General features: G+C 41.2%; 1 pseudogene; it reads right to left on the bottom strand.

The window, feature by feature from the left end:
* Positions 1-7,177: 7,177 nt before the first annotated feature.
* On the bottom strand, positions 7,178-13,196 carry LOC129814054 (probetacellulin-like; annotated as a pseudogene).
* Positions 13,197-16,399: the final 3,203 nt, after the last annotated feature.

The raw sequence follows: 16,399 nt of genomic DNA, 5'->3' as shown, positions 1-16,399 counted from the left end.
TACTGTTCGTGTGTATGTATGTGCGTATGACATCTACTGTTTGTGTGGAAGTATGTGCGCAAGTATAAAATGGATGTCTTTGTATTGTGGACTTCAGAACGTTCTCGTGAATAAACTGTACTATCCTTTTGCATAAGCTGAGTCTTGACTAATTATTATTAAACCCATGGTCTTACAAACCTCGGGGATTCGTCAAAGCTATTGATTGATTGTTATTATCATTGGGATTGAAAATTCTCCTGACAGCTATTTACAGGTGGGCTATGTACAGGTGCAATGATCTGTAAGCTACTCTGACAGCTGATGCTTAAAGTTAGTGAGGGAGATATGAGTCTCCAGCTTCATTGATTTTTGCAATTCATTCTAGTCATTGGCAGCAGAGAACTGGAAGGAAAGGCGGCCATAGGAGGAATTGGCTTTGGGGGTGACCAATGAAATATACCTGCTGGAGTGCATGCTACGGGTGGGTGCTGCTATGGTGACCAGTGAGCTGAGATAAGGCGGGGCTTTACCTAGCAAAGACTTATAGATGACCTGGAGCCAGTGGGTTTGGCGACGAGTATGAAGCGATGGCCAGCCAACGAGAGCATACAGGTCGCAGTGGTGGGTAGTATATGGGGCTTTGGTGACAAAACGGATGTGATAACATTGTGATAGACTGCATCCAATTTGCTGAGTAGAGTGTTGTAGGCTATTTTGTAAATGACATCGCCGAAGTCATGGATCAGTAGGATAGTCAGTTTTACGAGGGTATGTTTTGTAGTTGTCCACATATTCTAAGTCAGAGCCGTCCAGAGTAGTGATGCTGGATGGGCGGGCAGGTGCGGGCAGTGATCGGTTGAAGAGCATGCACTTAGTTTTACTTGCATTTAAGAGCAGTTGGAGGCCATGGAAGGAGAGTTGTATGGCATTGAAGCTCATCTGGAGGTCTGTTAACACAGTGTCCAAAGAAGGGCCAGAAGTATACAGAATGGTGTCGTCTGCGTAGAGGTGGATCAGAGAATTCCCATCAGCAAGAGCAACATCATTGATATATACAGAGAAAAGAGTCGGTCTGAGAATTGAACCCTGTGGCACCCCCATAGAGACTACCAGAGTTCCGGACAACAGGCCCTCTGATTTGACACACTGAACTTTATCTGAAAAAAGGTTGGTGAACCAGGCGAGGCAGTCATTTGAGAAGCCAAGGCTATTGAGTCTGCCTATAAGAATGCGGTGATTGACAGAGTCGAAAGCCTTGGCCAGATCGATGAAGACGGCTGCACAGTACTGTCTTTTATCGATGGCGGTTATGATATCGTTTAGGACCTTGAGCGTGGCTGAGGTGCACCCATGACCAGCTCGGAAACCAGATTGCATAGTAGAGAAGGTACGGTGGGATTCGAACTGGTTGGTGATCTGTTTATTAACTTGGCTTTCGAAGATTTTAGAAAGGCATGGCAGGATGGATAGTTGTCTCGAAGAGAGAAAAGACAATAGTTTAACAAATTAATTTATAAAAAAATGAAGGAGAATCAAGAGACAGAGATTTTGTATTGTTTTTCACTTAAACATACTTAACAAGGGAATGCTGCTAGCTAGTTTAGCCTACTCAAACACCCAGGTCAAACAGAAAGGGATGCTATGTTACCTAGCTGGCTATGGCTGTCCAACACTGGAACTCTTCCAAGTCAAGGTAAGCTTTTGGTTTTATTAATTTATTGCCACTGGGGCAATACTGCTAACTGCTTGCTGCTGACTGTACACTGATTATAGCGGGTTTACTAACGCGTTAGTTATAGTAGCTACAGTGCCTTCGGAAAGTATTCAGACCCCTTGACTTTTTCCACATTTTGTTATTTTACAGACTTATTCTGAACTTGATTAAATGTTTTTTGTCCCTCATAAATCTACACAAAATACCCCATAATGACAAAGCAAAAACAGGTTTTTAGAAATGATTGTCAGTTTATATCTAATTTAAAAAAATTACATTTACATAAGTATTCAGACCCTTTAATCAGTACTTTGTTGAAGCACCTTTGGCAGCGATTATAACATTGAGTCCTCTTGGGTATTACTCTACATGCTTGGCACACCTGTATTTGGGAAGTTTCTCCCATTCTTCTCTGCAGATCCTCTCAAGCTCAGTCGGGTTAGATGGGGAGCATTGCTGCAAAGCTATTTTCAGGTCTCTCCAGAGATGTTCGATCGGGTTCAAGTCCGGGCTCTTGCTGGGCCACTCAAAGATATTCAGATACTTGTCCCAAAGCCACTCCTGTGTTGTCCTGTGTTGAGCTTAGGGTTGTTCTCCTGCTGGAAGGTGAACCTTCGCTCCAGTCTGAGGTCCAAACCACTCTGGAGCATGTCTTCATCAAGGAGCTCTATGTACTTTGCTCTGTTCATCTTTGCTTTGATCCTGACTAGTCTCCCAGTCCCTGCAGCTGAAAACATCCCCACCGCATGATGCTGCCACCACCATGCTACACCGCAGAGATGGTGCCAGGTTACCTCCAGATATGACGCTTGGCATTCAGACCAGAAAGTTTAGTCTTGGTTTCGTCAGACCAGAGAATCTAGTTTCTCATGATCTGATTCTTATGGTGCCTTTGGCAAACTCCAAGCGGGCTGTCATTTGCCTTTTACTGAGGAGTGGCTTCTGTCTGGCCAATCTACCGTAAAGGCCTGATTGGTGGAGTGCTGCAGATATGGTTGTCTTTCTGGAAGTTTCTCCCAACTCCACAGAGGAACTCTAGAGTTCTTTCAGAGTGACCATTGGGTTCTTGGTCACCTCCCTGTCCAAGGCACTTCTCACCCAATTGCTCAGTTTGGCCGGGCGGCGAGCTCTATGAAGAGTCTTGGTGGTTCCAAACTTCTTACATTTAAGAATGATGGATGACACTGTGTTCTTGGGGACTTTCAATGCTGCAGAGATCTTTTGGTACCCTTCCCCAGATCTGTGCCTTGACACAATCCTGTGTCAGACCTCTACGGACAATTCATTCGACCTCATGGCTTGGTTTTTGTTCTGACATGCACTGTCAACTGTGGGACTTTATATAGACAGGTGTGTGCCTTTCCAAATCATGTCCAATAAATTGAATTTACCACAAGTGGACTCCAAGTTGTAGAAACATCTCAAGGATGATCAATGGAAACAGGATGCACCTGAGCTCAATTTCGAGTTGAGTCTCATAGCAAAAGGTCTGAATACTTATCTAAATAAGGTATTTCTGTTAATTGAAATGCATTCAAGGTGACTACCTCATGAAACTGGTTGAGGGAATGCCAAGAGTGCGCAAAGCTGTCATCAAGGCAAAGTGTGGCTATTTGAAGAATCTCAAATATAATATATATTTGGATTTTTTTAACACTTTTTTGGTTACTACATGATTCCATATGTGTTATTTCATAGTTTTCATGTCTTCACTATTATTCTATTATTCTTCTTGTAGAAATCAAATCAAAGCAAAGTGTATTTGTCACGTGCGCCGAATTCAACATTTACATTTACATTTAAGTCATTTAGCAGACGCTCTTATCCAGAGCGACTTACAAGTACATACATTCATACTTCATACTGGCCCCCCGTGGGAATCGAACCCACAAACCTGGCGTTGCAAGCGCCATGCTCTACCAACTGAGCCACACGGGGCCCTATACAACAAGTGTAGACCTTACAGTGAAATGCTTACTTACAGGCTCTAATCAATAGTGCAAAAAAGGTATTAGGTGAACAACAGGTAAGTAAAGAAATAAAAAGAACAGTAAAAAGACAGTGAAAAATAACAGTAGCGAGGGTATATACAGTAGCGAGGCTATAAAAGTAGCGAGGCTACATACAGACACCGATTAGTGTGGCTGATTGAGGTAGTATGTACATGTAGATATGGTTAAAATGACTGCATATATGATGAACAGAGAGCAGCAGTAGCGTAAAAGAAGGGTTGGCGGGTGGTGGGTGGCGGGACACAATGCAGATAGCCCGGTTAGCCAATGTGCGGAAAATAGTAAAAATAAAGAAAAACCCTTGAAAGAGTAGGTGTTCTAAAACTTTTGACCTGTAGTGTATGTATCATTAAAATGTTTGTGATTGAAGAATGAAAATAAAACAAATGTACATATTCTATGGTGTTCAGACTGAAAAGTACATCCTTCATCTGACAGACTCATGTGAAGTCTGGTTAGTGCAAGCCTTTACAAACAGTTCCTCTTTTACCTTGTGACAAGCCCACGTGCCAAACATCCCAAGCACACGAATAAACTAACCCTGTGTTTGTTCAGTGTCTGTGTGTCAAAGTGAAAAGCAGCAACACGTGACATCTGTTCCATCACTGTGTGCCAGGTGAGGACAGACAGTTAAACTTACTGGTGCCAGGTGCATGCATCAATCGCTTCTGCCCCACTCAAAGAACGTATGAAAAGTAAATAGGATATGATTGTTCAATATTGTGTGTGTATATATATATATATATATATATATATATATATATATATATATATATATATATATATTGTTGAGAGAATGCCAAGAGTGTGCAAAGAAGTAATCAAGGGAAAGGGTGGCTACTTTAAAGAATCTCATATACAGTGGGGAGAACAAGTATTTGATACACTGCCGATTTTGCAGGTTTTCCTACTTACAAAGCATGTAGAGGTCTGTAATTTTTATCATAGTTACACTTCAACTGTGAGAGACGGAATCTAAAACAAAAATCCAGAAAATCACATTGTATTATTTTTAAGTAATTAATTTGCATTTTATTGCATGACATAAGTATTTAATCACCTACCAACCAGTAAGAATTCCGGCTCTCACAGACCTGTTAGTTTTTCTTTAAGAAGCCCTCCTGTTCTCCACTCATTACCTGTATTAACTGCACCTGTTTGAACTCGTTACCTGTATAAAAGACACCTGTCCACACATGCGATCAAACAGACTCAAACCTCTCCACAATGGCCAAGACCAGAGAGCTGTGTAAGGACATCAGGGATAAAATTGTAGACCTGTACAAGGCTGGGATGGACTACAGGACAATAGGCAAGCAGCTTGGTGAGAAGGCAACAACTGTTGGCGCAATTATTAGAAAATGGAAGAAGTTCAAGATGACGGTCAATCACCCTTGGTCTGGGGCTCCATGCAAGATCTCACCTCGTGGGGCATCAATGATCATGAGGAAGGTGAGGGATCAGCCCAGAACTACACGGCAGGACCTGGTCAATGACCTGAAGAGAGCTGGGACCACAGTCTCAAAGAGAACCATTAGTAACACACTACGCCGTCATGGATTAAAATCCTGCAGCGCACGCAAGGTCCCCCTGCTCTAGCCAGCGCATGTCCAGGCCCGTCTGAAGTTTGCCAATGACCATCTGGATGATCCAGAGGAGGAATGGGAGAAGGTCATGCGGTCTGATGAGACAAAAAATAGAACTTTTTGGACTAAAGTCCACTCGCCGTGTTTGGAGGAAGAAGAAGGATGAGTACAACCTCAAGAACACCATCCCAACCGTAAAGCATGGAGGTAGAAACATCATTCTTTGGGAATGCTTTTCTGCAAAGGGGACAGGACGACTGCACCGTATTGAGGGGAGGATGGATGGGGCCATGTATCATAAGATCTTGGCCAACAACCTCCTTCCCTCAGTAAGAGCATTGAAGATGGGTCGTGGCTGGGTCTTCCAGCATGACAACGACCCGAAACACACAGCCAGGGCAACTAAGGAGTGGCTCCGTAAGAAGCATCTCAAGGTCCTGGAGTGGCCTAGCCAGTCTCCAGACCTGAACCCAATAGAAAATCTTTGGAGGGAGCTGAAAGTCCGTATTGCCCTGCGACAGCCCCGAAACCTGAAGGATCTGGAGAAGGTCTGTATGGAGGAGTGGGCCAAAATCCCTGCTGCAGTGTGTGCAAACCTGGTCAAGAACTACAGGAAATGTATGATCTCTGTAATTGCAAACAAAGGTTTCTGTACCAAATATTAAGTTCTGCTTTTCTGATGTATCAAATACTTATTTCATGCAATAAAATGCAAATTAATTACTTAAAAATCATACAATGTGATTTTCTGGATATTCGTTTTAGATTCTGTCTCTCACAGTTGATGTGTACCTATGATAAAAATTACAGACCTCTACATGCTTTGTAAGTAAAAATCGGCAGTGTATCAAGTACTTGTTCTCCCCACTGTATATATAATATATTTAGATTTTAGAACACTTTTTGGTTACTACATGATTCGATGAGTTGTTTCATAGCTTTGCTGTCTTCCCTATTTATATACAATGTAGAAAATAGTAAAAATAAAGAAATCTTGGAATAAGTAGGTGTGTCCAAGCTTTTGACTTGTACTGTATATATTTTTATTTGACAAAAGTAGTGCACTGGGACATTTACAACTTCTGTATTAGTGGAACAATATAGCCGTCTGCAGCACTGGATTTTTTTCTTCTTCACAAGAGTAGTGCACTGGGCCTTTACTACTTCTGTAATAGCACAGAGAAATATTTTTCTCTCGCCCCTTTACAACAACAAAAAATACTTCCCTCATGAAAAGAAGCAGCACCAGCACAATGTGGCCACCTTGTGGTGCTATAACCCTGTCTGGAAATAGGCTGCTACTCCATAGCAGGCCAACTGTTAGGAGTCTGACAGTCACTGCAGTGTGTGACTGCTGCAGTGCTGATCCTTTTGCCTACAGCCATTTCAGATCTAGTTAACAACATACCATTATTATGAGTAAAAACAGGTAGATGTGAATTGACACTAATTTTATTAACAGTGCCACATCCATCATAATGCCTTGGGTCTTGTTAGGTCGGTCTGTTTTCGTGATCCCTTTTTTTAGAGAAAGATTGGCAGGCACATTGAGGGACCTGCTGCACCTCTGCTTTGATCTGACGGTTACAGCCAAATTCAGACAGTAAGACACCATGCAACCAGCCTGGCCAACACAGAAAAATGGCTATATAGGCTGTCTGATATATATCAATGTGTTCAAAGTTGGGCTTAGGCAGTGCCAAGCACTAGGTTTTTACTCCCATTCAGGGCCTCTCTTCAGATGAGCTGAATTATAATGGGATGCTTGGCTTGATCCAACTGGGGAATATAGCCTTCCAACAGCAACAAAAGAGGACTCGTCTGTTTTTCCATTGTCTTTTACAATACCACTGTAGTTAGAACAGGCAGAGATGCTGTGTGTATTGACACAATGTCAAAGGTCATAAGTCAGAAAAATGTCAAATACCTCTGTACATACATACAGTACATACCTAGTCATACTGCATTGGTGTCTGAGGTTTCTACTGAATCTGATGAAGCTACATGCATTCCATTTGTGTTCATCATAATCATATTAAGCTTCTCTGTTCCATTCCTTGTCTCCTCTTTCCTTCTCCTCTTCCGTCTGCAAAGTTTATGTTGACTGAGACAGAAAAATAACATTAGAAAGTAGATTTGTGATTTTAAAATGCATCGTTTGATATTTATTCTATCATGTGAGTATGGAATCGTCTGTGTTGAATCTCACTTTAGTTATTCACCAATACATTCTCCCAGTATCACAGAGGTTAGGCATCTAATGTATTTTTGAGCACAGAAGACTCTTTTGTTAATCTGATGCTCAGCACTCTGTCTCGCTTTTGGGTAAAAATGAGAAGGGAGAGCAGGGCAGATACAGTACATACAACCCGATGAAAACCAAAGGTAACATGGCCACAAGCGTTACATTATTACTTTTCCATTCACGGGACACACATAGATTCCTTACATCCCATCCCAGGGTTAGTATGACGGGCTGTAAGGTGATGAGTCTGTATGTCCACCTCTCACTCTTACAAACACAAACACACACACACATGGAAGTTGACAACATAAGGAAAATCTGGCTGTTTGATGCTTTAAGAATGTGTATTTTACTCACTGTGCACAGATGCAGATTAATGTGATGAGCAGTATGAGGAAGACCAATACTGCTATCACACAGACTACGATGATCTGCCTCTTGTCATCTAGACGCGAGGCCAGATTAACATACTCACACCTGGACCCAATGTACCCTCTCTCACATCTAAAACAGAGCAAACATACCATACACCCACTGTGATAAAAATATGCACAAGAAGTTTGTTTACTGGTTCTATCTCTTGTTGCCAAAAGAAAAACAAAGAAGTAACTTGAAGTACATGGGCTATGAGTTAACAAGCAGATGCTGAGCTATCAGAGCTGTCTTGCTGATTGTGATTCTATGATGCTTGTGAGGCTTGATGAAATGCATTAAGACCATGTTAAACCAACCATTTATCTCCCTTGTTGTTTTGATTTAAGTATAATCTGGGGGTCACAGTGAACAAGGTTAGGACAATCATTAGGGTCAACAAGTGATTTGTCTTACAAAGTTTTTAAAAAGTGTTTTACTTCTATTGTCACGCCCTGACCATAGAGAGCCATTGTTTCTCTATGGTGAAGTGGGTCAGGGCGTGACTGGGGGTGATCTAGTTTATTTATTTCTATGTGGTGTTCTAAGTTTATTTTCTATGTTGGTGATTTGTATGATTCCCAATTAGAGGCAGCTGGTAATCGTTGTCTCTAATTGGGGATCACATTTAAGTAGCTGTTTTTCCCACCTGTGTTTATGGGATATTGTTTTGAGTTAGTGCACGTAGCACCTCTGTAGTCATTGTTAGTTTATTGTTTATTTGTCTTTGCTAAGTTTCACTTTATTATTAAAATGATGTGGAACTCAACATCCGCTGCACCTTGGTCCGATATTTATTCTAGCGAACGTGACATCTATTAGGAACTTGAACTTTATACTTGTAATAATGATGTGTAATAATTCTGCTACAATTATCAAAATAGACACATAAAGCAGGTTTTTAATACATTTTTACTGCAGGGATTGTTGAGTATGCAGCATGTCCTTGGCTTGAGACCTTCTGCCATGGATATATACAGATAACGGATTGGGGCCCATGGGTCGGGTCGGGTGAGATGATTTACCTGCATGAAGGAGTATTCTGTTCATTTACAAAGCGACACGACCCATGGATACAGTATTGCCTTAACTCCTTTGGACATTTGGTGAAATGGCCGCTCTTTTTGCCTTGAGTTGCAGTTTCTATTGAGTCTATGGAGAGTGCAAATAGAAAAATATGGGGGTAAGGGGGATTATAGAGTAACTATTTTGCCATATAATCTCCTTCTGATAAGATTGCATTGCAAAGGTGATGTAGAATAAGATATGAGTTTGAAGTGAGAAGCTCCGGTTTTCCCTTAGTAATCTGACTCAGGGTGGCCAGTATCACCTGTCATATAAATAAGCTCCTGGCAATATGATCTGAGGAAGGACTAGGAACTGGACTGTCACAACGAGGACAGGACTGGTGTGGTTGAGGATAATGTGTCAATTATATGTCATGAAATACAGTCAAAGTAAAAGAAAACTGAGTAAAAGACAACCTTCTCAGCCAAATTTGGTTGTTGTGTAGAAATACACAAACATAACATTCAAACATAATCGATTTGGCCACTGTTAGTAAAGAGAAGGGATACCTGGAGTTTTATTACATACTCCTCTTTTCCCATCCAGTAAGTCATGGCGAACTTGGGCCGGTAAAATAATGAGGCTTAGTTCCCATCACATAGAGGGAGAAAGCCCCAATTGTAGTGTGAAACATTAGAGCATGCCTTTAAAATTAAAATGACCCATATTGAATAGTATCCGAACTAGTTACAAATTAACAACAGGTGTAAATTGATCTAGGTATCACACTATACTTCACCGGGATAAGTGAGCAGCTGGGAAATGCTGCTGCTGTTTGATCAACAGAACATAAGAGGTATATGGCAGAGGGAACCAGAAACTACTTCACCGTAATAAAATGAACATAACTGCATCACTCTTCTTCTCCATGTGGGTAAATACAATAGTATGATCAGTAGTTAAGTTGAGTTTATTTTATTTTTACAGGGACAGTGCACATTAATCAACGTTTCAGTAAAAGTGCCGGTTTTAGCCAGCCGGCTCATTTTCAACCACAGTCCCTGGGCAGGTTATTAAAAACAATTACAATATAGACAATCATTGAGCAGTGAGCACACGCAGAGCAACATAGGACAAGCAAGACATAGCATACAGACAGAGCAACATAGAACAAAAAGCAGCAAGACAAAATTCATAAAAGCAACAAAGTGTTTCCACACCTCACAAGCTACAGGCAACAGACAACATGGAAAGCAGCAATACATAGCTAGGGATTATGTTCACAAATCTGATTGACCTTTAGCCATGTCTTCATGTTTTTTGTGAAAGTGTGATATGTAGTGCAGTTCTGTGTGTCTGATGGCAGTGTATTCCAGACATGGGAAGCTCTCACAGAGAAAGCGGATTTACTAAAGGTGCTTTTCCTTAAGGGAACTATACAGTCACCTCTCATGGCAGACGTTGTGGATCTGCTGCCATATGTTTGGGTTTTCTGTTTAACAAAAATACTGAGTGGAGGGGGAGCCAGGCCATTTAGGATCTTGAATACAAGACATGCGTCGGTGTATTGCACAAGATCTTTCCAACTCAGGAGCTCATGCTTTCTGAGGATGTAACAGTGATGATGGCTATTGGGCTTCCTATCAAGCACTTTGAGAGCCTGTTTGTAGACAGACTGAATAGGTTTTAATGTTGTACAGCAAGCTTGGGCCCAACTAGTCAAGCAGTATGTTAAGTGGGGGAGTATCATAGATTTGAAGTACAGTTTTGCTACCTTGTTGATTAGCCCTTTTAGGTGTGAGGGTTATCATCAAACAGAAACTGACAACTCCTGAACAGTGGAGGCCCCAACTAAGGTGGCTTCAACTGACACATGATGTCAGCCTGCCGTCCATAAAGGCCACGTCTAAATAGCATCAGAGGAACCTAACCCAGGGCACATAACAAGCTGGTGGTACACTTCACAATAACACTCACAGGGGAGGTAATGACTGCATGGTCACTGGTGGCAAGAAGGCTTTAATGTGCACTATGGTCTCTTTTGGGGCTGGTAGGTGACACCACCTCCTGTTACTTCAGGGCCGGGTGGAGATTGGAGAAGCATTTCATATTCCAACTGTTTGAATGAATGACTGTGAATGAAGTACTCCTGAAGCAGTGCCTTCAATTTAACAACAGAACATGAATACATATAAGAATAGTAGAAGAATGTTTTTGAAGGACTTTTTACAAACGTCACAAACACATTACTTTTCTAAATCCAACAGGTTTCTTCTAAACCTGGCTAATTCTAAAGTCAAAATGACTCAAAAACGTTAACACGTGCATGTCAGATGATAAAAAAACTTCAAACAAACTTTTATGGCATGATTATCCCTCCATAAGTTGATGTTTCTTTGGGGAAAACAATCTACCTTTGAAGTTGTTTGTGTTGCCTTAGTGATGGAGGGACACAGTGTTGTTCGCCGGCTGCTTAGTTGTATTCCATTCAGCCAGAGAGTATTTACACAGGGCCAAAGCTACAACCAGAAAACAAACAGAGCTGGTCACACAATGCACAAACATCAAGTCAAATCCTTACAATTCCACCAACATTGGTTTTAGAATCTGAAAAGAAAAGCACAGAGCAGGGCAATAGATTATGGAGCTTAATGTGATTGACAATTTGACAGTAATACCTCCTAGCTCACGCTTTGGGTGTCTGGGATTTCCAACACCATGATAACCTTTCTAAAGATAGTCTTTGCATTCAATCCAACAACACTGTCAGTTTTTCATAATATTCAAAACAACACCCAGCCATGATACGAATGTGGTGAATGGGATAAGTGATCTATAAAAACAACAGATGTGGTTATTAATAGTCTATTCTATTGGTTTGGGTAATCTTGGCATGTGATTTGGGGAACTCTATTTGTAAATAGAGAGAGGGTTATGGGGTGGTGGGTGGTGGATCATTTGCTGATCATCTGACACACCAGCATGCTAATTGCTGCTGTCAATCACAGTATAGGCAGGTACATAGGAGTATTAAGTTAACAGTACACGACACTCCAGTATCTAAAATCAGTGTTGCAGACTCCTTTAAAGCACAGATAGATTAATCAAAGTAGCTAGACAGGGGAAATAATTTCAAAATTGGGCAGTCCTGTAAGGTTCTGCTTTTCTTTTCTTTGTCAACCTTGTGATCTTTTTCTTTGTATTCTGGAACGTAGCCCTATCTTTCATTTTTGTTCATTGATTTCACCTGTGTTCGTTTCTCACCTGGTCTCATCAGCTCCCTATTTAGGTTAGTTCTTTCTGTTTGTATGGTTGTGAGGTATTGTTTGCTTTTTGACTGCCTACCTGTCTTTGACCATTGCCTGCCTGTAACCACGATTCCTGCCACGCTCTGCACGTGAATCTACACCTTTTTTCCCTGAGTATTCATTACAAGTCCATTCATCTTTGTTGGCATATCTTTTGTTATAAAAACTATACAACTTTCTACTTCACTGAGTTGCACAAATAAATATTGTATTGTCTCTTCTCGTGAAAAGAGGCCAACAGAGACCTGAGCCATATACCCAATTGTAATGGAACTGTAAGCCCACACAGGCCTCCTATCCAATTTTAACATTACAGTAGGCCTATAATACGTACAGAATATTTTTAATAAAGGAAAACTAGTAAAGTTAAGAAAGAACATGTTAATAATACCTGAAATATATTCATATAAAATTAAATACAATGTTATTTGTTAATCAAACAGTACTAATTCAGTTAATAACCAGTCTATAGGCAATTATAGTTAGATACAGTGAGTAAATCAGCGTTTCCCAAACTTGGTTCCCGGGACCTCAATGGGTGCACATTTAGTTTTTTGCCTGAGCACTACACAGCTGATTCAAATAATCAACTATCATCAAGCTTTTATTATTTGAGTCAGCTGTGTAGTACTAGGGCAAATACCAAAACGTGCATCCATTGGGGTCCCAAGGACCAAGTTTGGGAAATGCTGGAGTAAATAAAGTGAGGCTGAAGAGTTGTTCAACTTAATCACAGAACGGTGCCTCTTACCTGTTACCATTCCTACATACAGACTGTATGCCTTTGCCATGTCCGTGGGCAAGTTATCTACTTTCCAGGTGGATAAATATAGTTAAAAGCAGATTGAGTTCATTTGATCCAATCCTTCCTTCAATATCTTCTTAGTAGGATACTCTGCGTCCCAACTCTCGAATAACGTAGTCCAGCAAAATCACGCACTGGTGAACTACAGTAGGCTAGAGATTGTGCAGTCTAGAGGTTTGAATGGGTGAAATGGAATCTGAACCCATTGCTGCCCCACCCATCTATGTATGTGTGAGTGCACTTGACCATTGCAGTTTATTATGGCATGCAGCTTAAACTGGAAATTGGCTACTAGGCTATTAAATGTGTAATCCGTAGATGTGCACATAGCCTAATGCAAGAAGTTATTAATATTATTCTAACAAATGACAGAAGATTAATCTCCTTCAGAACATAATTTGAACATCATTCACATTGTTACAAACAGAGTTGGTCTGTAAACAAAAATGTAAACAATTAAAGAATATTTCAAGGATCATCCCATGATATTTGCATATACAAATATAGCACTTATGGATTTCACTAAAATACACATAGTTTTACCTGCATCAGCACATTTTAGTGACCTCTACTCTGAACTGTTGGTAAACGGCAGACGGCGCAGGCTAATGAGACCATGGGCCAGTCTAGAGCTGTGACCAGAGAGTTTGTTTGTGTTCATTGGCAAGCATGCCTCACTATTCCCCAGGAGGAAGAGGTGATGTGAGTCTGGCCAGGTCTACCTGTGTGCTCTTTCATTTCTCACCTTCAGACTACTCTCTATTGAGGCCTACTCAGTGCACAATGAGCCCTCTGCTAAAATGTGAACTCAAGTATAGGTAGTCTATGGACATCAATGCTGCAAGGCCAGGCAATAAGTAGTGGAAATTGGAAATCATATACAGGGGTAGAGTTATCCCTCGAAGGTACAATTCCAGGTGGTTCCTTGATATATGTAACCCTGCCAATATGTCCGTAAACATGTGCAGACCAGCTGGCTGGAGTGTTTACGGACAAATTCCATCTCTCCATATCCCAGTATGTTTTCCCCACTTGCTTCAAGATTACCACAATTGTTTCTCTACCCAGGAAAGAGAAGGTAACTGAAGTAAATGACTATTGCCCCGTAGCTGTCATCATGAAGTGCTTTGAGAGGCTAGTTAAGGACCATATCACCTCAACCTTACCTGACACCCAAGAGATCCATGGGCGCAATAGCCATTGCACTGCCCTATCCCACCTGGACAAGAGAAATACCTATGTAAAAATGCTGTTCATCGACTACAGCTCAGCCTTCATCACCATAGTGTCCTCCAAGCTCATCACTAAGCTCAGGGCCCTGGGTCTGAACCCCGCCCTGTGCAACTGTGTCCTGGACATCCTGTCAGGCCGACCCCAAGTTGTGAAGGTAGGCAACAACACCTCCACCCTCCTGTACTCTCTACTATGATTGCTTGGCCATGCACCTTTTATTTGTATTTTTTCCTTTTTAAAATGATTATTTATTTATTGAAAAAATTGTGACGGCGCCAGAGGGGAAGGCTAACGTCTTATCGACTCTTAACCAACCAGGCTATTTATTTTTATTTTTTGTTTTGTTCGTAGCTTGTTTTGTACATAATGTGGCTGCTACAGTCTCTTACGACCGAAAATAGCTTCTGGACATCAGAACTGCGATTGCTCACCTCAAACTGGATGAAGAGTTCTTCTTCAGTGAGTCGGACGAGAGGGATATAATACAGACACCCGACCAGACCCAGATCCCCGTGATTCGCTGGAGAAGGAAACTGAGATTTTGCAGAAAGAGATCAGGGTGCCTTGTGAGGATCAGGCGACGAGTGGCTAATCTGCCCTTGCCCTCCGTTCTGCTAGCTAACGTTGAATCGCTGGAATATAAATGGGACAAACTGAAAGCACGTTTATCCTACCAACAAGGTATTAAAAACTGTAATATCTTATGTTTCACCGAGTTGTGGCTGAACAACAACATTAAGAACATACAGCTGGCGGGTTATACTCTCTTTCGGCAGGACAGAACAGCAGCATCTAGTAAGACACGAGACGTGGGCCTATGCATTTATGTAAACAACAGCTGGTGCACGATATCTAAGGAAGTCTCAAGGTTTTGCTCGCCTGAGGTAGAGTATCTCATGATAAGCTGTAGACCACACTATCTACCTAGAGCGTTTTCATCAGTATTTTTAGTAGCTGTCTACAATGTGATAGAAAAATTACGTATTTACCTGATTTATTTGATATTAATGGTTAACAATTCATATGTAACTAATAGTAAGACATTTCTGCCCTACTAGTATCTATGTTTTTATGGTCTCCACTCTAGTTCCCTGCAGATAATCTGGGCGTATGGTCACTGGAGATGGCTTGAGCTGACAAATGGGCTAAAACTTTTTATGGCTGCAGGGGCAGTATTGAGTAGCTTGGATGAAAAGGTGCCCAGAGGTGCCCAGAGTAAACTGCCTGCTCCTCAGTCCCAGTTGCTAATATATGCATATTATTATTAGTATTGGATAGAAAACACTCTGAAGTTTCTAAAACTGTTTGAATGATGTCTGTGAGTATAACAGAACTCATATGGCAGGCAAAAACCTGAGGGAAATCTGAGGTTTGTAGGTTTTCAACTCATCGCCTATCGAATACACTGTGGGATATGGGTCATTTTGCACGTCCTAACGCTTCCACTAGATGTCAACAGTCTTTAGAACCTTGTCTGATGCTTCTACTGTGAAGGAGGGGTGAATGAGGGCTCTTTGAGTCATGGGTATGGCAGAGTGCCATGAGCTGACCACGTGCGTTCACGTGAGAGAGTTAGCTTGCGTTCCATTGCATTTCTGAAGACAAAGGAATCCTCTGGTTGGAACATTATTGAAGATTTATGTTAAAAACATCCTAACGATTGATTCTATACTTCGTTTGACATGTTTCTACAAACTGTAATAGGACTTTTTGTCTGAACTTTCGCATGGACTTGCCCGCGTGTCGTTAGTTTGGATTGTGTACTGAACGCGCGAACAAAAAGGAGGTATTTGGACATAAATGATGGACTTTATGGAACAAATCAAACATATATTGTGGAACTTGGATTCCTGGGAGTGCATTCTGATGAAGATCATCAAAGGTAAGTGAATATTTATAATGCTATTCTGACTGCTAATCTGTTGACTCCAAAACATGGTGGATATCTTCATGCCTTGTTCGGGCTCTGAGCGCTGTACTCAGATTATAGCATGGTGTGCTTTTTCCATAAAGTTTTTTTTAATTGTGACACAGCGGTTGCATTAAGGAGAGGTTTATCTAAAGTTCCATGTGTAATATGTGTATCTTTTAGCAA

The sequence above is a fragment of the Salvelinus fontinalis genome, chromosome 2 (genome assembly GCF_029448725.1).
Source record: "Salvelinus fontinalis isolate EN_2023a chromosome 2, ASM2944872v1, whole genome shotgun sequence".
Lineage (NCBI taxonomy): Eukaryota > Metazoa > Chordata > Actinopteri > Salmoniformes > Salmonidae > Salvelinus > Salvelinus fontinalis.
This window is presented reverse-complemented; position numbering and strand designations above follow the sequence as displayed.